General features: G+C 45.6%; 1 pseudogene; it reads right to left on the bottom strand.

The window, feature by feature from the left end:
* Positions 1 to 14,386: 14,386 nt before the first annotated feature.
* On the bottom strand, positions 14,387 to 15,152 carry LOC120846746 (annotated as a pseudogene).
* Between the last annotated feature and the right edge of the window lie 10,187 nt (positions 15,153 to 25,339).

Here is a 25,339-nt window from a genome sequence, read left to right as displayed (position 1 = left end):
CGTTCACGTACGCTGTCGCGCTATCACATCTGGCTACGGTGCAGCCCTACGCTTGGTTCTGTGTTACTCTGCTGTGCAGAGGACTTGCTTCTGCTACGGCAGAAAAACATCGCGCACATCGGCATGACTGCACCACTGAGACCGCGACCGAACACCAGAAGAAAGAGACGTGCACTGTGTGCGCCGCAAACGCCGTGTGCGACGCAGCCAACGCAGCAGCGGCCAACGTTACCGGCGCCAATCCCGAAACCGAAACTATATATGTCAGTACCTGGTCCGGCTCTTACGTCCGTGAAAACATGGTTAAGAAAATTTAATTATTTCCGTCATTGTGCCTTGTAAATGAAGGATTATCTCAGGGTGATGTGAAAGGAAAACTGGAGCAAAATTGTATTATAAAAACCATTGAGTTGCAAGTTTTTTTTGGACAAGCGGAAGACTAACGACTAACTTATAAAGCTGTGTGGGATGTAAGATCGGCTGGCGTTCCTTCCAGCACAGCTTATGCCAGAAGAACTAACCTACAACAAGGAAAAGTCTACCGGTGACATCGGCGACCTGCTGGACTACTTTCATTGCACGTATGTCAACGGCTTCTTCCGTCATACTTTTGCTCCTTCTGCTGAGGCAACCAGACCGAATTCTCAGCTTTGCCTGACCGTGCGCCGACGACGACCGGAGTTTCCCCCGGAATGGTATGTACGACGCCACTCTTCAAGATAAAGATCGAACGAACAACGTCTGCGAATGATGGAATGACGGGTTCCAAAAGCTTGTCGGCCACGCTCATCCAAGCGTCTGGAGGCTGGTTGAATACCCTGTTTCACACTTAGCGTACAACGCTGTCAAAGCCACTGGCGCGAGCATGAGGTTTGATATCGTTGATCATTTGCACGCGCGCTCGCGCGAACGAAACCATAGACAAAGCCACGCGCTCGCGCCAGTAGCTTTGACGGCGTTGCCTATTAAAGGGATTGTCCGGTCAAATTTTGTATTCGAGAAAACAATTGAATATCATTGTTATTGCCTCGAGACGCATCGTACGTGCAATATCTGAATTTTATATGGCCCTCTGCGTGAGTAATAGACCCCTTTTAAAAGTCAGTCTACCGACCTTGGGCAGAGCCAGACCCGACGCTCTAATGGCGGAACTACACTGTTTCTCCTCACCAGAAAAATCGAACGTCTTCGAAAGCATAGAGCAGAAAAAGGAAAAGATGTTGGTCGTTTCAAGTCACCTTCGATGCACGAAATCGAGGGTGCTTGATTTAGCCGCGCTTAATCTCCTATCACCGCCATTAGAGCGGCAATACTGGAGCTTTTTGGACTGCCACAAGAGGACTCTGACTTTTGAAAAGGGTCTATTGAATTTATACTGCTCCAATCGCATTCTAGCGTAAACGCGGTTTTCGTTGGCAACATTGGAGCTCTGACGTCACAAAACACAAAGCGAGCATTTTTGTCTGTGAGTGAACGCCTCAGCGTGCTTCGTTTTTGTTGTTGTGCTCGACTTGTTTCGTGGTTGGGTGAGATTTTTGTTGCGCGGTTGGGTGCCATATCCACCGGGCAGCACATGCGAGCCAAGATATGACGTTCCTCACTTTTCCGCGAGATGTGCAGTGACGAGCAAAGTGGATCGTCGTCGTGCGTAGGGACTGGGTTCCCGTGAAGACCGAGATCTCGCTTATGCAGCAATCATCTCACAGAAGAAAGCTACGAGCTGAGCTCTAAGCGGACAGAAGGGTTGTAAGCTGAGGTGTGATGCTGGTGCCAACGATATTGAACTACGTCCACTCACTCCTGGCCCAAATCGGGCCAGTCAATTTATTTATTTATTTTTATTTATTTATTACATACTGCAGGCCTTTTGATAGGCCCTTGCAGGTGTGGGGTACAAAAGACTTGTAAACCATAATTACATTAATTACAGACCTAAATTAATTAATTTAGGTCTGTTCGATTCCCCTGAACTGGCTGAACTTGTTCAGCGTCCGGGCAGAGGCAGACGACAAGAGAAGACGGCGATAGCAGACGACACTCCTCGTCCGCCTCTGCTCGCGGTACCATTTTTCGCAGCTCTTGCTCAAATGTGCAATGTGTAACAATAACGCCGATACGGAGGTTGCATTTCCTCATTTATGATAATACCGTACCCGCGGTGGATGCGGAATTGAGATCATAACCGAGGGTAGGAATTTGCTTGATTATGATATTCTGAAAGCGTTTTGGGCACCTGCTCGCGTAGGTTTGGCTCCCTGTGGTGAGTGTTGAAATATTGGCTGTAAATTGTTTCTTTTCGATGCTATGCGGAGATCCACAGTGTTGATATTCTTACTTACAGACACAGGAAAGGTATTGCCCTCTGATAGTCCCCGCCTTCAGTTGCTCTTGGATGCATACTGAAGATCCGATACATTTCAGAGGTCTGGATTTAGTGCGTTGACACTCGCATGTCCCCGTAGCTGAGCATAATACTGCATGCTTTGTCCGCTGGTATCTGTGGACGCCCGCTAACGGGTCTGGGCAAAACGCCGAGAATCGCCATTTTTGCCGATTCTCGCTTCAACTTGACGCCGAAGTTACGGTCGATAACAAGACGCTACCGTCAGGCCTTCCTCTTCGAGGTGACCGGTATGCCGACCGCGCGCTGCCGCCAGCGACTCCCGACGTAAAATCATCCTGGTGCCGCGAACCTATTGTCGAAATGCAAACATTTTCTTTGAGGGGCTTTTGCCGCTACCAGAACTTCCTGGCCGAATCGAACAGACCTTGATTATGCAGCGAAACCGAAACCAACATCTAGGCCATCTCGAAATGATACCAGAACTTGTATTTAGCACGCGTGCAGCCCCATATCTGTTTGACCCGCGTGTGAAAATGGAGCGTGACTACGATTCACCAAGCTCGTCCAAGTCAAGTGACGACATGCATTTGAACGGTTCGCCGTTTGCCTTCGGCCCGCGGACATCGCCTCTGGGAGAACGACCCGCAGCCTCATCACCGATCCAGTGGATCCGCCGAAATATGTGCCCAGATGCCGCTTCGTGTACCTAGCTGTGCCACTTCAGAGGCGAAATCTGCATCCTTTGCTTTGCAAGCGCGCCCTAGTTCGTTCGGCGTCCGTCACAGTTGTGTTTGCGCGAAACAGCATACGTTTGCTCGAAGCTTATGGCTGTCTGCGAGTAATATGCCATATGCAAAATCCTTGCCAGCTATCATCATCATGCCATTAGGAGCCGCCATTTTGTGGGGTTTATCACATCTTCCAGTTGTGGACGAGGCGCATAAACATTAATCTCGGTTTTCATGATATTAGGGCAGTTTATTTGTACACTCAACCGGTTGCTGGTTAGTTTCGGTTCAAAGAAGAAAAGAAAGACGGCTGCAAAATTCTGGAAAAGGAATTGTCAGCAACGAGGTCGCAACAGTCGTCACTCAAGCAGTGAACTGGGCCATCCAGGTCAGTGAACGCTATTTCTCGAAGACGTCTGAGAAGGGTTCGTACTGGACTTGCATCAGGTGATTATATATTAGTTTTACGACTTCCATTTTTCCTGGACTATTGTGAAACGGGCAAAACCATCGGTATGGGAACCCCCCAATATGGGGAAAATCTGATAATTGATCATGAATACACTAGATGGCGCTTCTTTTTGCATATGGTCTATATCCTGCTAAAAGGCGGGACTTTTTCTGCACGTGCTTGGGAACTGCATTAAAAGAACCGTGTTTCAGTAGGGTACTGCCTAGGAGACTATATAATTCGAAACAAAATACAAGACACCCGTCGACCAACCCTTGTTGTCCCCACCATCCGACAAACCTTTGTGTTTTGTGACGTCACGCAGCACCTATGGATGTCAGCCATTGACTCTGGCGAAATTTGGGGTGCAGTTTCGTACATAGGCTCATGAAAGGTTTAATTAATAACGGGAGATCATATACCAAAATAAAAATGACGTTTGTCTATATGAAGGCTCCCTCGATGTAACGAGCGCAACAACTTAAGTACTTCCGGTTTCGACCGGACATTCCCTTTAAGTATGAAACGGAGTATACAGCAAGACCAGGGTCTTGCTGTATACACCTTTTCCGCGTAGTCGTCGCCATCTTGCGTGTTGCAGCGACAGCCGCGCCGTCTGGCGTACGGTTGTTGCGCGCCCATTTTAGCATGCGGAGAGCAGCGTTGTTCCTAGCTCCCGCGTTGTCCCCATTGACCCCGTGCATCGTATCTTCATTGTTTTCCCTTTAGTCAGTTCTTAATTTGTTTGTTATTGAAAGTGTGAATTATTCTGGTGTTCTGGCGTGTTTATTCGCCTTCATGGCGCCCGTTGTTGCGCCAACAGCGCCGAGAGGTTCGTCGCCAGCGTCGCCGGTAATCGAAATCGGAGGCATGTTCACTTCTCCTGAGGACGTTTACCAATGTTTACTCTTCGCGTGTTGTTGTTTGTGAAGAATGACAGCCTTCTGCGAATGACTGACGGAGGGTTTCTATGCGCGAGCGAGGGCGACCCTGGGCATGGAAGTATCATCGTTTAATCGTAGAAATACTCACAATGGGAGTTGGCGACGCAGGCCGAACGGTTTATTGTTATGGTGCACCGTCGAGGTACGATCGCTAGTTACCGGGACATTTCTACTTCGTATGACGCCCAGATACGTCGGAACTATACAGGAGATGGGGCGAAAGGGGGGGAGGACGGCGACGATTTTGCGCCCTCTTTTCGTATTGTTTCCATTAACGTATTTCAACGGGCGTCGCTACCGAGCAACGCACAAAATTATAGTGCACATCCTCGTAGGAATGAACGGAATGAAAAACAAAAAGTAGCCAATAACAATCAGAGTAAAGGTATACGCACTCCGGAGTGCACTTCGGACGGAAATGGCTATACGCACTCCTCCGAGAGATCATGCCGCTCGGGCCACCCTTTTCGAACGGCGTGTATCACTGGGGAGCTCGCCCCCCCCCCCCCCCCCCCCCCCCCCCCTGCGTTCACGCCGCTTCGCGGCGACAGTATCGGCTGCTAATTACAAAACGTAACCAGTACATGCCGCTTCGCGGCGTCCAGCCGGCAATCCAAGCCCCGCTGTCCCCGATAGCACCTCCGGAAAGGTAGTCCCATACCATTTAGTTCTGCGAAGTTTCTCAACAACATTCGATTTTTGTTTTTTTGCTGTTTATCGCAAAAAAAGAAATGTCGTAAATATCGCCAAATGCCTTGACAAAACAAAATGTTTGAGAAAAAAAAAAAATTAGGCCCACCGCGGATCGAACTCGCGTCCACTTGCGTATGAAGCGGGCACCTTGACCCCTATGCCTCGCCAACGCTAAAAAAAATGGTTGTGACCACTCGTTTTATACGAGAAAAGCGGAGTGCGTATAGCCATTTCCGTCCGAAGTGCACTCCGGAGTGCGTATAGCTTTACTCTAACAATCATTACACCGAGGGTCTTACATTTGCACCACAAGCTGCAAAATTCGTTCTACATTTCACTTGTCGAGGCCTATTACTGCACTTGTAGATGTTAGGGTGACCACCCGTCCCGCGACTCGCGGGACTGTCCCGCATTGAGGGCTTGTGTCCCGCGTCCCGCAAGAAATTCCCAAATCTTCAAAATGCCCCGCATTTCATACTGTAGTAAAATTCACTCTGCAACTTATGGCGCTGCCGAACGATGGGGCACGGGAAGCCCGGAGGTCGCTGGTAATCGTGTGAATCGCACTGGTACACCATTTTCTATCCAAGCATTCCGGGAAGCGACCGTCGTTCTTGAAGGAGAACCGACGCGCATGCTCCATTGTGCCACTCCCCTTGGTGGCAAAATATTCTAAGAAAGATTGCTTGCCAAAAGTTTCAATATAAAATATTGTAATTATTTTCAAATCGTTCTGTCAATGCTAAAAGGTTGCTGTGGATCTTTGTTTTTGGGAACACAGCCACACAAGGCAAAAAGCCTGCAACTCGCAACGGTCGAAAAATAACACAATGTTAAAACTTTGTGTAGGACTATGTTGATAAAAGTAAGCGTTGACAGGAAACAATAGCCCGAAAGAGATTTAATATTTCTTATTTTTATCTGATGCATTGAGTTCTGCTCTAGTCGATTTTTATGCTTTCAACTTCGACACATTTAATAACACATTTGCCATAAAATATATATTACTTTTGGTTAAAATTAATTAAACTTAATTGCTGCAATACGATTAGCAGGTTATAGACAGCACATGATGTTAAATGTATTAACAAAGCCTCGGTTTGTTACGTGTGTGTGTTAATAAATTTCCTCTCCACCCCCCCCCCCCCCCCCTCCTTCCTCTCCATCCACCCCCCCCCCCCCCGTTGTCCCGCATTTCGCTAGCAAGAAGGTGGTCACCCTAGTAGATGTCCGTTTCTATACGGCCTATTTGCTTTTTTTATGTGCTGATATTGCATCGCTTCCCCGCTGTTATCAGCGGGGAAGCGATGCAAAGTGTACGTTACAGCCGCATTCGCTTGGCGACTTCTTGTGTTCGGTGCACAATTTGCCGCGCGCTATCTTCCGTTTTCGGAAATTGCTGCTGCAGCCAACGACTGCGCAGTGGCAGCCCGATGACCAAATATGCGCGGACATGATACATCGACGTATTAACCCACCTTATTACAACTCACTTCGCTGTCAAGGGCTTCAAACCCCAGCCGGCTAGGCCTGCTCCCGCATACCGGAAGTGTTAGAACCGGAAGAACTATTCCCGCCCATAGAGTTATTATAATGTACGAATGTACGCTAGAGGTTCAAGTGGCGCTAGTGTGCTGACGCAAATTGAAGCAGACAGCAACCAGTCGAAAATTGACTTCCGGTAATGCATTTATATGGGAAAAAGAGAGTGCATTTTCTCCCTGCGCTCGATCATAAGAGCAAATATCCCAAATAATTCGTACGTACTAGGTATGTAGTTTGGAACATTTCTCAGTCAGGCCGACGAAAGAATTGGTCAGTTACAGCGTTTTTCACTTGAATTCATCGCACTAAAAACGGCGCTAAAACGGCTTCGTACGTGTATTTATGTGCACTGTCGGACACTGTTAGCGCGAACGCGGCGTCGGCGATTTCCAGCATGGGGGATATACATGGCCAAACGAACGAAGGACATCTGGAAAATCAAGAGCGGCGGCAAGAACTACGCAGCAACACCGGATCAGTAACTCGCAGTGCATGTACGATCAAAATAAATTGAAGGCCACGTAATCTATTCCGATTTTAAATAAGTGAGTACCGCTTTATTCTTTCTGTCCTGAGCGAAGCTGCGTGTTTTACGTTCAAAATATCACCCGCGCGCTAGACATCTTTGAGAACAAGTGCGCGATAAAAGCTGCCCGGCAGAGAAAACAATACGAAGAGACACCTTTCATATCCCACGGACTTTATTCTCTACGTTGAAGGTTTTTATCCGCTCATGCACGACGGGATCATTTTCATATGGTGACAGGACGGGCATATTATCAATATACAAGCGTCACCGGAATGCTGGCGAGCCTTGAACACACTCTATATTCGTTTCGATCGTAATTTTGCTTTGAATCGTCGCTTGTTTTTACACACCTGCTGCGGAACACACGTTTGGGACTGAAATGCAGCGAAGTTAAACATCGCTCACTGATGAAGAAAAATGCGCTAACTAAAGCAATTACACTTTTACAATGTTAATTAAGACACATACTATTCGGTGCGACCGAAATAACCAAAGTGTTCCATGTTATTTTCCGGCGAAGAGACAAAATGCACGCGCGTTTTCCCATAGGAATGCACAGGAGCACCGCAAAAGTAGACTGGTTGCTGTCTGCTTCAATTTGCGTCACGGAAGTCGCATAGACACTAGCGCCAGTTGAACCTCTAGCGTGCATTATAATAACTCTATGTTCCCGCCATTCCCGCTGTGCGCCGAGTCGCCGAGTCGAGGCTACGCACGTTACGCGCTGGGTCGAGGTTAGACGGAAAACCAACTCAACTCTCCTACGTCACGCCGCGGTGGTGGCGCGTCGGTCGCACTTCCGGTCGGGGGTGGTGGGCAGAAGTCGCGGTGCGAGACATGCATTCCCGCGTTCTTTAGGAATAAATCAGACAAAAAACCTGACTTCTTGTCGAAATGCTGTGACGGGGGCTGTACCAAGGGTGTCTGGAAAGGTTAGAAGATCAGTTTTCATCTGTTTCTGCCCCCTCCGTTCGTCCGAGAACGTGGATAGTAGCCGTGACAACGGCAAACCAGACGCTGTCGAACTACGATTGCTTGTGCGGGAAACACTATGTGGTCGCCAGATGTATTTGTTTTGTTCCAACATGAACGAGACAAAACCGCCAAGGTGTCCGGACCACCCGCGGGTTCAGTGCGTTTTCAAATTCACACGGCCGCCTGATCGTCTGCTCTTTCGAACTTGTCTGCTTTTTGTCGTCTGCTCGTCCAAACAAAAGCGGCCCGTAGACCAAACTTCGACCCAGTGATTGCAATAAGCTGTAATCGCAGGCCTCAAAAGACTTAAGTTGGCTCGGTGTAAACAGTAGATACAAGATATTGATGGCCATCACCGACTTGTTAGGCTTGGTCTGTTCCCGCTTCCGATTTTCGGTATCGACGTCGATCATCGCCGCTATCTTCTACACTTTTGCAGCACGAGCGACGTTGCGACCGAAAATAGCTAGAAGAATCTCATCATGGCTTTGGCGTCCATTCTGCGGCGTTCATGCGAATGAATCGCCGCATGTCAAATTATTTACGCGATGTTTAGCGGCGTAACGAACCTTGATAATTTCGCTCAGGCGATTAAAGTGGTAAGACATTGCTATGAGGACGTAAAATCGACACTTCCAACCGGAAAAAAAGCATGCAGACTCACACAGATGCCGGCAGCGTGACATTCCAATGCTTTGTTGACGCGGGACGCGGTGCTTCTTGCCCGCACTCTATTGCGCATCCGTTTGAACTGTCGTCTGCTCTTTCAAACTTTTCTGCTTTTTGTCGTCAACTCTTTCAAACGACAGCGACCCGTAAACCAGACGTTGACCCGGTAATAGCGATAAGAAGTAGGTGCAGGCCCCAAAACACTTTTGAAGATTGGTTGGGGTAAGTAGGCTAAGTGTAAACAGTAGATACAAGATGTTGATCATTGTTACCAGTGGCAGTAACCGTCACCGACTTGTAATGCCCGATTCTACTTGCGGTTTTCAGTATCGACGTCCACCATCTCAGCTACGGTCCACACTTTTGCAGCCCGAGCGACTTCGCGACTGAAAATAGCGAGATAAATCTCATCGTGGGAGTCAGGCTTCAGCGCCCATTCTGCGGCGTCCACGCGAAATGAATTGCCGCACGTCACATTATTCACGCAAAGTTTCGCGGTGTAACGAGCCTCGTTAATTTTGCTGAAGCCGCTCAAGTAGTTAAACATTGTTAAGAGGATGTAGAATCAACAATTCGAACGCGAAAAAGTGCACGGGGACTTACACCGACGCCGGCAACAACGCAATTCAATGGTTTGTTTATGGGCGACGGCGGGCTTCTTGCCCACCATCCACCGCGCATGCGCGGCGCCGGTGGCGTCCGCTAGGGGCGCTCCGGTTTGTTTGTAAACATGAGTTGGTGTATAACATGCGAGCTCATCCACATGAGAATAATAAAATGAGCGACGCAAACTTTGAGCGACAACCTTTGCTCAAGCTTAACAACATCTAGAACCACCTCCGCTCGCTCCCCCCCCCCCCCCCCCACACACACACACACACACTGGCGAACGCCCAAATCATTAAACGTCTTCAAACGAATTCTATGCTTGTGTCCGCATTGTGAAGGTGCAACGACCACGAAGAGGGAGCCAGTTTTTCTTCTTCAATACTTGTGCAAATGTGAAATATAGGTTGGAAGTAGTTCATTGTTATGAGCGCTAAAGATGTGTCTTCATACAATAAAGTAATCAGAAAAGTAACGATTACTTCTTTGAGTAATGTCCAATTACTTTTGCCGTCGAGTAATTAAGTAATCTAATCGAATACTTTTTAGACAAGAGTAATAGTAATTGTAATCTATTACTTTTTTTTAGTAACGTGTACAAGACTGGTGCTACGTCGCGCGCAACGCAAGCGTGCTGTCGGGCGGCGTTCGTCACTTATTCGTCGCATAATTCGCTCCATGGAGTTCAGCCTTAAGTTCAGGCTGTATATATATACATACAATATATATATATATATATATATATATATATATATATATATATATATATATATAAGCCAGGTGTTGGTTTGCTGTCAGCAGTCGCGCACACAGCTATGGCCGCCAGTAAATACAACCTAATATGATTCGGACAAAATAAAACTAGCTGGAATCATCAAAACTGAAAATGGAAAAACGAAATTCGAGAACCTTTTGCGTGTGTATAGTAAACCAATGTGTTCTGTGAATGTTGGTTTCTTATTAGTTGAAAGTTCCATTTTTTACTTTTTTTTTTAGCAAGTAAACAAACATTTGCTCAAAGTAACTGGCAGGAAGAAGCGATGGGTGGCTTTCGAAGTCGTTTCAAAGAAATCCCTTCCTTTTTACGACGCGAGACGTACGAGACCTCCTCGCGATCGAAGTCTGTTACATATAGTAAATCGGCGACACTTCGATCAGCGTTCCCCAAATGTATACACCTGCTATGAATTACTACCCTCTATATGTTTAAGTTTGCGGACCCAAAGAACTGCGTATAATGCGTGATGTGGGTCTAAGCGAGGGATTCTAAATTTGCAAACAATTTTTAGTAAAAATTGGATAGAACCAATTAATCAATCGCCTGAATTTGCCGGGCCATGGCCGACAATTTAAGAAGTTGTGAAAATGCATGTCAATACTGCAGATTGGGCGACATGGTAAGGCATAATCACGATCCAGTGCGCTGGTAGATATAGTCACTCAAATCTCAAAGTTATGTGAATATTTTTTTTGTGTGTTAGGATTTTTGAGTGACTGTCTATTTGTAAGCTGCTTTCTTTGCCGCGCATTTTCTGCTTTTCTTTCGAGCAGAAGTCGCGATGTGACAAACTTCTTTGGCGCGCACTCGATGCGGGAGGAGCTTAGCGTCAGTTGCTGACGAGCATCTGCTCTTCAGCAACTGTCGAGTCACACATGGATGGATACAAGCGTCGGGATCGGCAAACTCAAGTAGTCAAAAAACAAGTGTGCGGCGCTTTAAAACACAAGTGTGCGCGCGGTGACAGCTAAGAAGGCATCATTCCATTTACTCTGGTGAATGTTAAACTTTTCTCTACAGCAGCCTCCACAGATCAGGAAAAAACAAGAATCAGAGAGCGGCTATGTAAACAGCTGACAATGACTCTGACGCATGCCGCGCAAGCTGTAATGTGAAGCTCCAGGCTTGTTTTTGAACATTTTAAACATTTTTAATGTATAAAAATCAATTTCGAGGAGCTGTTATTCATTAGAAAGATCACTCACAAAAACGTCATACACAATTTTTTTTCTTTTTCCGGCCCAATGTCTGGATGGCGTTCACTGTGCCTGCGCCGCAACAAACCACTTGTGCCACATACAGGATCGCAGGGTATGACACCGCGTTGCAGACATAGCTTCTGGAGAACATTGACAAACGTCTTGCTGTCCAGGAAGAAAGTTTTACTGGTATTGTCACCAGTTTCTGCTTCCACTGTTGTGACGTAGGTACTGACAGATCCATGGGCACGCCGAGGTACTTTTCCACGCCGGTAGACCATTTGACGTCCATGAATTCGGATGGCTTCATGGACCACTCTCCGAGCCGGCTCCCTTTCGACTTGTTCTTATCGAGTCTTGCTCCGGAACACCGACCGTAGCTTTCTAGTTCATTCAAGACTGTTTCGATTTCTCGCTTTGAAGAGCATACAAAAGAAACATCGTCTGCGTACGCCAGGAGTTTTACAGATGCTCCCTCCAGGTTGAGAGCAGAGATCGACTTGTTGCGCTGCACCTTGAGGCACAGAGGCTCCAGCTGTAGGGCGAACAAGATTGGTGACATGGGGCAGCCTTGCCGGACAGAACGCTGAACCGAAAATGGCTTTCCTTTCTTCCCATTTATTAAAAGCCGCGTGGTGATGCTTTTGTAGCACAGCGCTATCGAATCTCTCATCACTTCGCCTACCCCACATCGTTCCAAAACCCTCATGAGAAACTCGTGGGACACTCGATAACGCCTGACTGAGATCCGTCTGCAGCACCGCTAATGGTTGATGACCTTCGGCTGTCGCTTCACAGACAAAACGCATGACGTGAAGGTTGCGATAAATGGACCGTCCTTTCAAGCCATAGGTTTGGTGCTCTCCGATGACGTTTTTCAGTCCAATGTCCAGACGCCGTGCCAATAGTTTCGCCATTATCTTGTAGTCTGTGCTTAACAAACTTATAGGACGGAAGTTTGTTACCTCGGGGATTTTTCCGCAGGTTTGTACTTCTGGAATCAAAACAGTGAAGCTCTTTTTCATCGACGGGGAAAGTAGCTGTCCTTGTATGTCTTGAAATACTGTCAGGAGAATGGGACAGAGGAGGATTATGAACATCTTCTAAAACTCGGAGCCTATTCCGTCCGGGCCCGGGGCATTGTCGCATTGTTTGCTGGCAGATTCTTGATTGCCCAGTTGACTTCTGCTGTACTGATCGGTGGATCCATGCGGTACTTATGCTCCTCTGACACTTGCGGCAGATCGTCGAGAAAACTATCGGTGATGTTATTATCGATATCTTCGAAATAATTCACTGTAGATGGCTGCAAACATGTCTTCAACTTCTGTTTGTCCTTACGCCATGACATCACCGTTTCTTACTTTCAGAATGATATTTTGTCCCCTCTTGTTCTTTCCAGCATTGCGAAAACTTTTGTCGGCACCTCTTCTTCGTTTAACATACGGGTGCGGCTCCTGCAGCACTATTTAGCTTTTCTTCCAGTCAGGGATTTCCCTAGGCCCCCCCTAGGGGGGGGGGGGAGGTTGAGACCCCCCCTAGTTTTCGTGGACACCCCCCCTTGAATCTAAAAAGAAAAAAAGGAAATCACCACCTCTCAGGTGTATATATAAAGGGAAACATACATTACGGGTATGAGCATTTGGTTAATAGACGTCCGTAATTTAGCTAGTGGACTAAAAAAGAAACAGTTTTATATTTTATCTAGCCTCGCATCGCCTCCCTCCCTCCCCCTCCCCCTTCCCCCCATCCCCCTCCCCCTCCCCCGAGCCATCGGGACACCCCCCCTTGATTAGAATCCTGGGGAAACCCCTGCTTCCAGTAACTTGAGAAGTTGTGCTTTACATTCTTTTATGTCATCCTGAAAAACTCCAGGGCTTTGTTCTTCTTTGACAATTAGTGTCTTGAGGGACTGGACCAACGCCATTTTCTCTCGCGTGCGCTTGAGCTGTCGCTTCTGCGAAAGTCAGTTGCGAGTTCCTTCAACTCCATGCAATTTGAAGTTCTCCCACACGCAGGCATCTAGCGGAGTTTCATTGCCAAGTACCTCAATCTTTTCTTTCACCATCGAAGCAAATTCTTCGTCTTGTAAAATGCTCATGTTCATTTTCAAGCTTCCGTCACGTGCCTTGCTGCGAGTTTGTGCTCCAGACTTGAGAGAAAAGGAAACCAGCGCATGATCAGACAACGAGACCGCGTCAGACCTGTATTCCTCCACTTGATTCAGCATCTCGCTTGACAGGTAAAGTCTGTCAAGGCGGGCGTGAGATGCTCCCTGCCAATGCGTGAAGCGAGGAGAAAAATCTTTCAGCGGGCTTGTGACGTCGACCAGGTCAAACTGCTCTAACGTACGCTTTTCAGCTTAGTTGCACTCGAGTCGCTTATTGTAGCGTGGTTAGAGCGGTCACGATTAGATAACACGCAGTTAAAGTCTCCGCCTAGAATGACTTTTCCAGGCGTGTCCAAGATTCGTATCAAAGACTTGAAAAAAGACAGCGTTCAGGAGCATCATTCGGTGCATAAACCGACACTAGACGAACTAGTTCATTTTTAACGAGGCAGTCAACTCTGCTTACGCGACCGTCCGTGCCAAGCTCACAATCAACAAGGGAAAAACACTTTCTCTTTTTGACAAGCACCGCCGTTCCTCCAGACGCATTGCCAAGAGTCAATCTGTGAAAACACCAAAACACGCGTCCAAAGTACTGCACGAAGTCTTTTGCCTGCTCATGCGTGGAGATTCTTGTTTCCTGAATGAAAGCAATATCTATGCGTTTTTCTAGCAGCAGATTGAGTAGCCATTCCTTGCGTTTCCTTGCAACAGTACTAACAGCGTTAAAGGTTGCAATATTCAAAGGATTCGAGTTTTTAGTCATTCAATAAATTGCTGCAGTTGGGATGGCTTACACGTTTGGCAGAACGTTGTCAATCTTCGAAGGCTGTTTCTTCAAGTGCTGAAGCAGCCCGCTCTGTCAACCATGGTTGGCCTTGAGGTTCGGTGCCTTTCTTCCAACGCTTTCGGGTCACAAGAGTAAATCGTTGGTCAGCCGTAGTCGCACGCGCTGCAGTTTTTTTCCGTTGATTGCTCTCCCTTCCTTTTAATTGGCGCTTCCACTCCGGTGACTTCTTGATCCTGGTTGCCATCTGCCCCGCTCTCCTTTCTGTTTTCCTCGTCCTTCATCTCAACCGATTCTGGTGTGACTTGTCCTGCTTGCGAGTTCTCTCCCGTCTTCGGCGACGGCGTCTCTGTCATCTTGACTTTTGCGAGGCTGCTTGCTGCTGATGCTGAATCGGATGCTCCGACGACATCAGTCGACAATTCAGACGCCTTCCCTGTCGGAGTCGCGGCAATGGTCTCCTCCATTTCATCTTGGTCCATCAGGTTATCGACGTCCTGCAGTTCAGTTGGAGGCCTCGTTTTAGCCGCGTACGTCTGGATACAGTTGTCCTCCTCATGTCCGTAAGTGCGGCATGTCCTGCACCACGGAGTGCGACACTGCTTGCGCATCTGTCCTACCTTCATGCACCGTAAGCACTGAGGTGGGCGGCCTGGAATGGACGCCAACGCTGGTATTCCGAGGATGTTGATTTGATGCGGGATGGCGTCCACTGTGATGCTATCCTTGAGCACCAACGTGACTGTTCGCGTGGTTGTCTTTACATTCTCAAAGCCTGGTTGCCTCCACTTCTCGCACACGATTGATTTCACTTTACCGTGCTACTCGAACGTCTTTTGCACAGCTTCGTCGGGAACGCAGACGGGAACCCAATGAACTTTGAATGATTTCTCACTCACATTCAGATCGATGACCAGGCAGGTATTGCCCTTGACGTTGAGCACTGCCGCATGTAGCAGCTTCTCCTTCGCTGCCGCGTTGTGCAGGGTGAGCATCCAAACTTGAATGTACTGGAAGGTACCGAAGCCGGCCACGTCATTCATGTCAACGACGTCCTTCAGAACCTCGCGAAAGTCGTCGATGCGATACGGTCTCGCTGATGGGTCGCCATGTAGAAAGAGAATTAAAAGAATAACGACCTGTTGGCAGCGTAGGCAGGATGATACGGTAGTCCTGGGGAGTCAAATATTCCGAAATACCTGTTGGAACCCGACTAGGGTAAGCCGTAGAACGCGCTCCGCTGGAGCTCATGATTCCTTGACCGCGCGCCTCGGCGTTCGAAAAAAGAATCCTACTCCACCCCACCTTAACTTTCTGGCGTTTCCTATCTGTCTTATTAATGCACAAGAAACGAAATGTATCCAATCGGAGGTGTTCTGGAAACACACGCCGCCGCGTGGAACGCGGTACGACGCTTGGTGTCACGTGGTACGTGTTCGTTTGTGCTCAAGAAGTCCTCCCACTGTTTGTCTCGTCCCGTGTACATGTAGTATTCTTTGTTTTATGAGCTTTAGAGACACGGTATAATCATCATCTGCGAAAATCAAGAGCCACGTTATTGAATATAGACGCTTTGCAGCAGCTGTGCATGGGCGCCGCCATAACCGACCTTCAATGGACCTTTTCCGAGAAGCGTTCTGCGCACGCGCGAGCGCCCGATGCCAAGCGGTGGAAGTCGGCACGAAAAAATCGAGGAAATTCGGAATGAGGCTGTAAATCGACGAGTAGAACACGTAATTGCAGCATATAAATAATTGTGTTACACAAAAAAAGAAAGTGGACGGAAAGAAAAACACGACGTTTGGGTGGACGCTACGGATTTCCTTCTTTAAAGTCGCGCTAGGCCTACCTCGTTGCGTTGGGCACGCGACGCTGCTCAGAGAGCGAAGCAACTGGTAACGTAGCTCCCATTATCGATGGTAGCGCAGGTAGGTCACTTCCTTGATTTTTAGTTCGTGCAGCCACCGCCTGGTGCCGTCGGTATTTGGAAAAGGTCCATTTTCGTTTCCTCTTACTACATTTACTTTACTTCATCATTGCCAGAGCAGGACAGGCTATTGCCACTTTAGGTGCTGCTGTGTCCTTTTCCTCAGCATAGGCCTTTGTGAGGCTCGTCAACGCCGGGTTCAGTGGCTAGGTATCTCGGTAAAACAAAAGAAGGTCGGCTATGGCGGCTCAATCTGGCGCGTGTTTAAAGCGTCTTATCAACATGGGCACTTCACACCATCGTACGTCGTCTCCGAGGAGTAGCCGTGTTTTTTTTTTTTTTTTTTTTTCGGAAAATCATTTATAACTTTTGATTAAGTTATAGGATCGAGCTGAAACTTTGGTATCTGGTTGTGACCTCTAGCGCTACCTTTGGGCGGAGAATGAGCGTTCGGCGATGTCTAGTTCATTTTTGCAGTAAAGAAGACCGTGTAAATTTTCTTTTGTGACACCCTGTACACTACTCAAAATTGTATTCATGTTTATGGGGTATTGAGGTAACTACTAACGATAAGTACAAAACCTTACATGGGCCAACATTCTGCTGAGCAGAGCGCCTGTGCGAAGTCCCGTTCAAAACGCTCATAGCACGAGATTCGAGTCATAATAGCGGCCATACAAAGAATATATTGCAATTTATGTTGTTAGTTCCTGATAGACTACTATGTTACCTAACCGTAAATAAAAAATAAAATGTTTTTTTTTTTTTTAGAAAATTGATTATCCGTTTTTTAGGCACATGTAACGCATTATATATTTATTGCACAATATTGAAATTATACTAAAAAAAAGAGCTTCATTAGTGCTTTACGGTAATGTAAAGATCATTAAAATATGTTGCTTAGGTCAGGCAGCACAGCTTGATGAACTTTGTCAAATATCGTAGCAGAGAGGCGGTTTGACAAATAAAAAAAACAAAAAAAACATTAAGAATATTATGACCTAGACGCTTAATTAGCATAAAAAAAGCATATGTCGAGAGTGTTCCCAAAAAGTTATACTGATGAAGCGTAAAAAGTAGGGAAAAGGGATGGAGTGAAATATGGGGCACCCCCGATAAGCTGGAAAAACGACAGTTTCCACCTTGGCCGCTTGAACGGTGCATAACTTGAAAACAAAAACTCCGACGAACTTGCCGTTTGCGTCTTCTTTTATTATAGGGATTTCCGGATAACATGTTTTTTTTTTTTTTTAAAATCAAAACTTTGATTTAAAGTTTGTGCCCGAGTTGAAATGAAATCACCCATATATATTATTTATTTGGGTTGTACGCAGCGAGAGTGGGCCATTTAGAACTTTGCCCGTGTTTTGTCCAAACCCGTCGCGACTTTTCCCTTTCTTTTTCAACTGTCAAACACGGTTTGGCCTACTGCTGCTTGTCAGTTTTGTTTTTCCGTTTTTTCCGCGCGGGTTCAGTCGCAGAAAAGGACAATCGGGGGGTTTAACAAGCTGCTTGGCCTGCAGTTTAATCCAACTAATAATATCAGAAAAAAAAAAAGAAAAAAAGATGCTTACAGCCAGGGTGTCGAACCGGAACCGAACCGAACCGAAAACCGAAACAGAACCGTTATTTTTAGCCGAACCGGAACTGAACCGAACCGAAATCTTCGCCGCCATCTTGGAACTGAACCGGAACGGAACCGGAAAAAAATATAACGGTAACCGGTTCAAAACGGTTCACGGTAATTTTTTTTTTTTTGTTAAAATTACAAATTTATTATTTGGGAATAAAAAATTGGCACGTTAATTCCTCTAAGTATTGATCAAATCGTCATATACAGAATTCCAATGTATAATAAATCCTGGTTTTTTGCGGCGCTTTCTTATCGGCACTATGAATAGCCATGTGTCACATCGTCACGTGACGTCATAATGTCAAGACATGCTGTCAAGTAATGTTACATCACGTGACCCCGTGACGTCACGTGACTCACCGCGTAAAGTCGATTCAAATTGAGGACGTCGCTAGATCTATTAACGTTGTTGATACCGTGACGTCACATGACATCACAACTTCGCACTGAGAGTCCCATGACACCATGATGTACCCGATTGTCATGATCCCGAGTCAAATGCTCTGGTTCATGACAACCAGTATCGCCAAACATTCGGGTAACGGCTCGTGTTTAACTCAAAGATTATGATGGGCCCGAGTCCCACTAGAGCTAGAAGCAAAAGCAAACGAAAGCGACAAGCCTCAGGCACATGCAGCATGTTCGCGATGGTACCTTTATACGGCTTTGAGTTGTTCGGTGCTCGCGAAGTTAGCAGGAGTGTTTACAAGCCTGCAAATGGTACCATCGTGTGCATGATACTCGTGTTTAAGCATAGCCTTTATTCTACAAAGCCTGTCAAATCGCGAAATACTCTGGTTTAAGGCTAGCCGCTGTCGTTTGTTTCTGTTTGTCGCTTTAGTGGGGCTCGGGCCCCATTATAGCCCAACTTAAACTATATCTGAAGATTAGCCCATGCTTCGCTTTGCCAACCCTGCTTATGACTATGATAAACACTGACACTGCATATATTAGGATCAGATCATGTGGCTGATAGTTCTAATTGCGAGTTGAGGAGGGGAAAGCTGTTTCATTTCTTTCTTTCGACTGTCTCTCATTTCTCGGAGGAACAAACTAATGGATGCTTTTGCAAGTTATCAACGTCAGGGATTACAACTTGGCGGTATTTATTGAACTGAAGGTAGAAAAAATGCTGCACGGCCCATTTTACATGTATGCACACCATTGAGGCTCCCAAACATGTTTTCGTTATTGCTGAACTGCCTCAGAAAGTTGTACCGAGAATAGAAGTGTTAAAGGGTCTAAATGTGACGTATTAGTCCGACGTTACATGGAACTATTAGTGTGTACGTGAGGGATAGCTGAAAAGAAAGATCCTAGTGGTCTCACGGAGAATAGCCAAACGTTGGCAGCCGCTCTAAGTCTCACAGCAGTGTCGTTCCCAAGTTCTCCAAGTTTCGACCGCCCTGTATTTTGTTTAACCTCCACAGTTTGGTGCAAAGTAAAAGCAAGGAAGAATTACTGTTAACGAGTGACACAAATATAATTGTCGAGTGAACACCACTCAATACGGAGCAGGCAATCCCTGAGGAATAAAAAGTATCTTGAGGAGCAATTAAAGAAAAGGGAGTGGGGAGGGGGGTAGTTTTGAAGCATACTGTGTCGTAAAGATTCCTCTACCGCGCACTTTCGGCGCAGACTAGAAAGCGTGGCCTGGAAACGATAGTGACGGATGGGTAGTTGGTACAACTTTTATTTGTAAAAACACTCTTGCCAGAAAGAACGTTTTGGCCGCGCCAGATACTCGCGCCGTGTCTAACGACGATGCACCAACAAGAAAAATGTGTGCCTCTCAAATACATAGCTTGCACTGAGCGCGAAAATTTTGCAGCGTGCATTTTGCCCCATCGGATTTGATATTCTCAGCAAGAACAACTCGCAATGACAACCAGTATCTAGTGCGATTACGTCACGTGCAAACCATGTTAAATACTTCAGCTTTCTGGTGAAGTGCGACGTTCGCAACACTAGCAGTAGACGTCCAAGGTGTAAAGTTGTGTAGTATTTATAGCAGTCTCGCGATGATATACGGCAGCCTAATGAAATGTTGCAGCACATGACTGATAAAGAACAGAGTCGTGAAGTAATGTCCCAAAACAAGTGCACGTATAACCTAAGATTACATTAGTAGTATCTCGCGACGTTTCGAGCATAGGCAAGCTGATGCCCAAAAGTGACTTATATTAGGATTCTAAAAATCTTCATTTGCCCTGCGAGGAATCTATGTTTAATTAGGAATATCATTTTATGCATTTCTATGCATCTCTTTTTGCAGTAAAGCGTTGTGTAAGGGATTATTTAGAAAAAATTGCGTGTCATCTCCTTATTTCTGCACATTTCGTGTATTTGCCTTGCGATATATCATGTGACCACAGTTTTTTGGCATACCCTGCAACCCAGTATTTTACACTGCAAAACAGCTAACAAAAGCACATTGCCGAAGTCTCAACAGCTGGCGTATTTTCGAGTATCGTCCTTCCGTGTCGGTCTCAGGCGGTTATATCAACTTCATAAAGTCAAATTTATCGATGATAATACAAATATACTTAATTCCTGTCTGAAGATTTGGCAGCATAAATAGAAGATCCTCACCTCAAAGATATATATGTAAATGCACTTTTAAATTATCTGAAAGATGTTCTGCAAATCTTTTTCGGCGCTTTTATCCTCTATAGACACGTTATAGGTGATTTGGAAAAGCTTTAAATAATGTTTTTTTTTTATTTTGAAGCTAATTTAAATAACTATATGTGTTCCTCACGCATATATAACTTCTCAAATATATAGAAGTTTATTATTGCGTTTTTTATGTGTTTTTATTATCGCCTTTTTTTACTGGAACGAATGATGGAACTAATGCGATTGCACACTTAAACTCTCAGAAAGTGTCCAATTAAGTAGCTTCCGAATTGAGTAGAGCATGAAATCCCACTTTGTTCTATTTGACAAAAATCATCAATTAGAGAGGGTGATGCTTATTTGCAAATTAAATTGACCGGCATTTTGTCAAGAGCAAACCTCAGAACCAGGCTATGCCAGTTTATCCAATATAGGAAATGTTCGCATGGGTAAGCACTGTTTTAGGTCAGATTCGATCTCAGTACGAAGGTGCTCATAGGTTAGAGTGAACAATGTCAGCCACTCCTTTTCTCATGATTCGTCGCCCGCATCATGGTGCTGAGAGCAAACAATGCTAGTTAGAAAAAACAAGCATTGCGATTGTCGCTTAGTGTTTTTATAAAATATAGAGTGGAAGGACTTGTCCCGTGACTTTCGTGACATTTTTAAAATTATATTGCCTTAAGATCAGTCGTCTCGTCGTCATATATATATTGTGAAATGTATTCCGTAAAACACATTTTATGGTATATATGGCGACGAGGTGCCCATTTCATGATTTTATTCACTGTAATTAATTTCTTAGTTCAAGGGCAAAACCACGATTCAACATCTAATACTGCGATACAAAGTTGTACCTGTCACGGGTATTTTAGGCAACCTACTTCACTTCGCGAAAACATTTCGATTCAGGTACAATGTACGTGACTCTGGTAAACGAAGGGAGGTTGAGTCGTATAAACACGACGTTTGGTATGTTAATGGAGATTTTCCTTTCTTTTGTGTAGGTATAAATAACATAATTTTATAATTTTTGTACCTGAAAATAAAACTGGATTGAACAAACGATAAAAAAAAAAAACAATATACTGTAAACGACTTATTTTTCGTGGGCTCAATATTTCGCGATTTAGGTCAAAGCTGAAGTTTTGGAATAATTCGTGGGTTGTAATTTTCTCGACGCGGTGGAATCTCACTATAAATTTCAATCTGTTTACATTTTACCGAAATTGTTCGCGGGACCCATTTTTCGCGAATTGTAGGCGATTCGCGAAATTCTCAAAAATAGGTCCTCGCAAAAATCAGATTGTTTACAGCAGTTCGTTTCACGGCCTAAATAGTGCCTATTGACAGAACAACGCAGAAAATATATTCTCAATTTAGCGGTTCAAACCGGTTCGAACCGGTTCGAACCGGTTTGAACCGTTATTTTTGCGCCCCGGAACTGAACCGGAACTGAACCGAAAGCCGTGAACCCGAACCCGAACCGAACCGATTAAAATATCGGTTCGACACTCTGCTTACAGCATTCATGGTTTGGATCTGTATATAAACCAGGCTGAAAGTTGGATTAACGAAGAATCCTGGTTGGAAGGAGGTTAGAATTTATAAATAAACCACAATTATTTTTTTAGATCTTATTGTATCTTTGCACAAGTGACATCACAAAATGCCAGCTACATAACAGGATGTGATGGTTTGTGCTAAATGTGCCAAAAACTAGAAGGTTACTAGAAGACTACCTACCTGTTGAATCAATATATACATATATCACAAAGTTTATTAAAAAAATGGCACAATCACTGCGAGGAGGTCGTATCTTAGTGCGCCATCATTTCTGTCCTAAACGTGCTTATAGTACAAGCGATACAACAATATCACCTGCGTAATTTACATAATAATAACAAAATATGAAAAGAAAGATGGCACGAGGACTGCACTTTTGTAGTATCAAGCTGGTTAACATAGGAATGAGCTATGACAGTCAGGGTGGCGTATCGAAAGAAAAACTGCTTATTGCCCGACTGCATCGCAAAGTACTTCCAGGTTCCGCGTTTTCGGTTTTTATTTTTTTGAAAATTCGGCGTACTTTTTTTGGTTCAGATTAAAATTAAAGTTTCGATTTTTTTTTCGGTGATAATGAAAGAAACGCCATCGAACACCAGATCAGATGATCCTTGTAGCTGTTATGTTTGGACAACTTTCGTCAGGACACACCTGAAAATCGCGGAATTCGCGGGCGTAATCTTCAGCGCGGTTCTTTTTCTTTCTCACTCTGACGACTTAACTGTCTGAAGTGATGACCGTACAAAAACCAGCAGAATGGCAAAAAAAAAAAAAAAAAAATATCCATAGTATTTCTGTATTAAATTACAGGGAAGTTTGAGAGAGGGTGTTAAGAAAGGTATCAACGGCTTTCCTCGATGTCCTCTCAAGTGCATGAAGCGAAAAAGCTCGAGGTGTACACCTAAGTGATTTCTCATGAGTTGTGAATGCGAAAGCATGCAACCCGCTCGTCCGCTCCCTTTGTCGTCTGCTGCGTACTCTTCGTCGCCGGTCAGCGCGCATGCTTCCCTGGTGACCTTGGACGCTAAGCGCTGATGGACACGCAGGGCCGTAGGGTGAGCGGTCGTGGAAACTGACGACCGCAGCGGCCAATGGGAGCCCCGTCGACGCGCGCCAGCCAATGGAACCGAAGGAAACTATCTGCCGTTTTCGCGCTTCAGACTGATAACGTCAGCTCTCTCCGTGAGACAGTTAATGATTTCTCATTAACCCTTTCCCTACCATGGACGACCTGTGGGTTCGTCCACGCTGTTTGTACCGCTCCCCCCGAAGACGAGCTGGGCTCGTCCACGTTCATTCGGGCTCCAATACGCTACCATGAACGAACTGGGCTAGTCCATGTGTTTCTAGTGATCTTTGTCGTGGATAGATGGCGCTTCACGGAAAATAAAAGCCGGGTAAATTTCTGAATTTGGCACAAAATTGTTCCAACACAGGCAGCAGGGAATTTAAAAATGGTGGCGTCAACGTCTGGTCGCTGCGTTCGTAGTGACGATCTTGCCTCAAAATTGGGGCGAAAATGAAGATATTGTGACGTCTCGTCACATTCAGAAGACGAGGAAATGAATCTTTCATTGAACAGCGAGAGCGATGCAACTGTCCGATTTCGAGGACATCGTGTCGGTGTGTCGGCATTAGACTAGAATCAAAGTAGAAAATCCCCCTCCAGCCCCTTTACGTTTTGCGTTCAGTTCGCGTGCAAGGTGGTGTAAAGGCTCTGCAGTACTGCTACGCCCGGCCCGAACGTCCATGTGCAAGGCGATGTAAACTGTCTGCGGTAATGCAGTGAAGCAGAACTTTGGTCCCTTTTTCTTTTGCAGTGTGTTCCAAGATTTCTCATATAATAAATATTTTGGCATTTGTTTTTGGCCTTTGTATTGCATATTAAATTAATAGGGCACATAAAAGAATCCGGTATTTTCAAATAGTTTAAAAATTTTTGCTGTAGGCAAAGGAACTTTATCAAAGGAACATCAAAACTTTATTTTTTTAGGACCGGGAACTTGACACCTAAATCCCGATCACAGAAAGGACACAGATGTCCCACGAAGGCCAATCCAATACCTCTTTTTTTGCATGTTGAACCTTGGAAGAGGGCCATCACGAAACGAAGACAAAGCACAATGTCGAACCTTGCAAAGCCCTCTCTCTGTCTTCCCCCACCCCCTCCCCCACCCACCTCGACGCGGCTTGGGATCTAAATAAACCAGACTGGAATACCGAATAAACCAGGTTCGAACAAGGTTGGAATTTATAAATAAACCAGAGTTGTTCTTCTTGAGATCCCATTGTATGTTTGCATATCAATTAAGTTACATCACAAGGTGCATAACGGGATACGGTGGTCTGTGCTACATGTGCCAAAAACTAGATGTTTACAAGATAACGCCCAACCTTTTGAATCAGTGACTATTGTTATCACAAAATTTACAACAAAAACAAAAAGGAAAAGGCGAAATCAATGTTAGGTGGTCGTTTCTTCTCACCCACACTGCTCATACATCACACAAAAGACAGTCTGCACACAATTCAAACGCGAGTCCCCACGCGATCTCAGCTTCGAATGCTGCACGGCAACGAGTTCACTTGGCACGCGGCATTTGAACCATATCCTGGTGACCGATATCTGCAGACTGTATTTTGTATAATGTGTAAGCAGTGCGACTCCTGCTTAAAGGGAAGCTACGGAGCTTCTTGGAAAAAATGAGTTAGAAGTGAATTCTAGTGTATTTTTACCCCGTGAACCCGAATACCCAAACCATTTGCTGCGTAAGTATTGTTAAGAGCGAGAAAACGCGAAAAACAGTCGCTGTCCGTGACGTCATCGACGGATCTTTTGGCTGCCCAAGGCTAGGGGGGCGGGGCTTCAGCCCTATTTTGAAATTGCTCTTGTGGCTCTCCGGCGCGTCGCATTGAAATATAATTTTGATATCTGTTATTCTAAAGGCCAAAGAACGCAATTCGAGCGTTTTTTCTCAAATGTAGAAGTGCCCCATCTTCCCTTTAAAGGGGCCCTGCAACAACTTTTTGACTGGTTTTTAATTTGCACCAATCCTGAGCGCACTGAACGTAGTAACTTAAAGAAACTTTTCTTTTCTCAAATTTCGCTTTATTTTAAAAGTTATAGGCAAATTAGAATTACAAAAACAAGCAAAAAATAACCTCCTTCATGACGTCGTAGGTCCTGGCTTGGGTGGCCGTGAACTAGAGGAGGAGTAGTGAGCTCATCGAGCACT

This window comes from Ixodes scapularis, unplaced genomic scaffold (assembly GCF_016920785.2).
Source record: "Ixodes scapularis isolate PalLabHiFi unplaced genomic scaffold, ASM1692078v2 PGA_scaffold1__304_contigs__length_218370807, whole genome shotgun sequence".
NCBI classification, from domain to species: domain Eukaryota; kingdom Metazoa; phylum Arthropoda; class Arachnida; order Ixodida; family Ixodidae; genus Ixodes; species Ixodes scapularis.
This window is presented reverse-complemented; position numbering and strand designations above follow the sequence as displayed.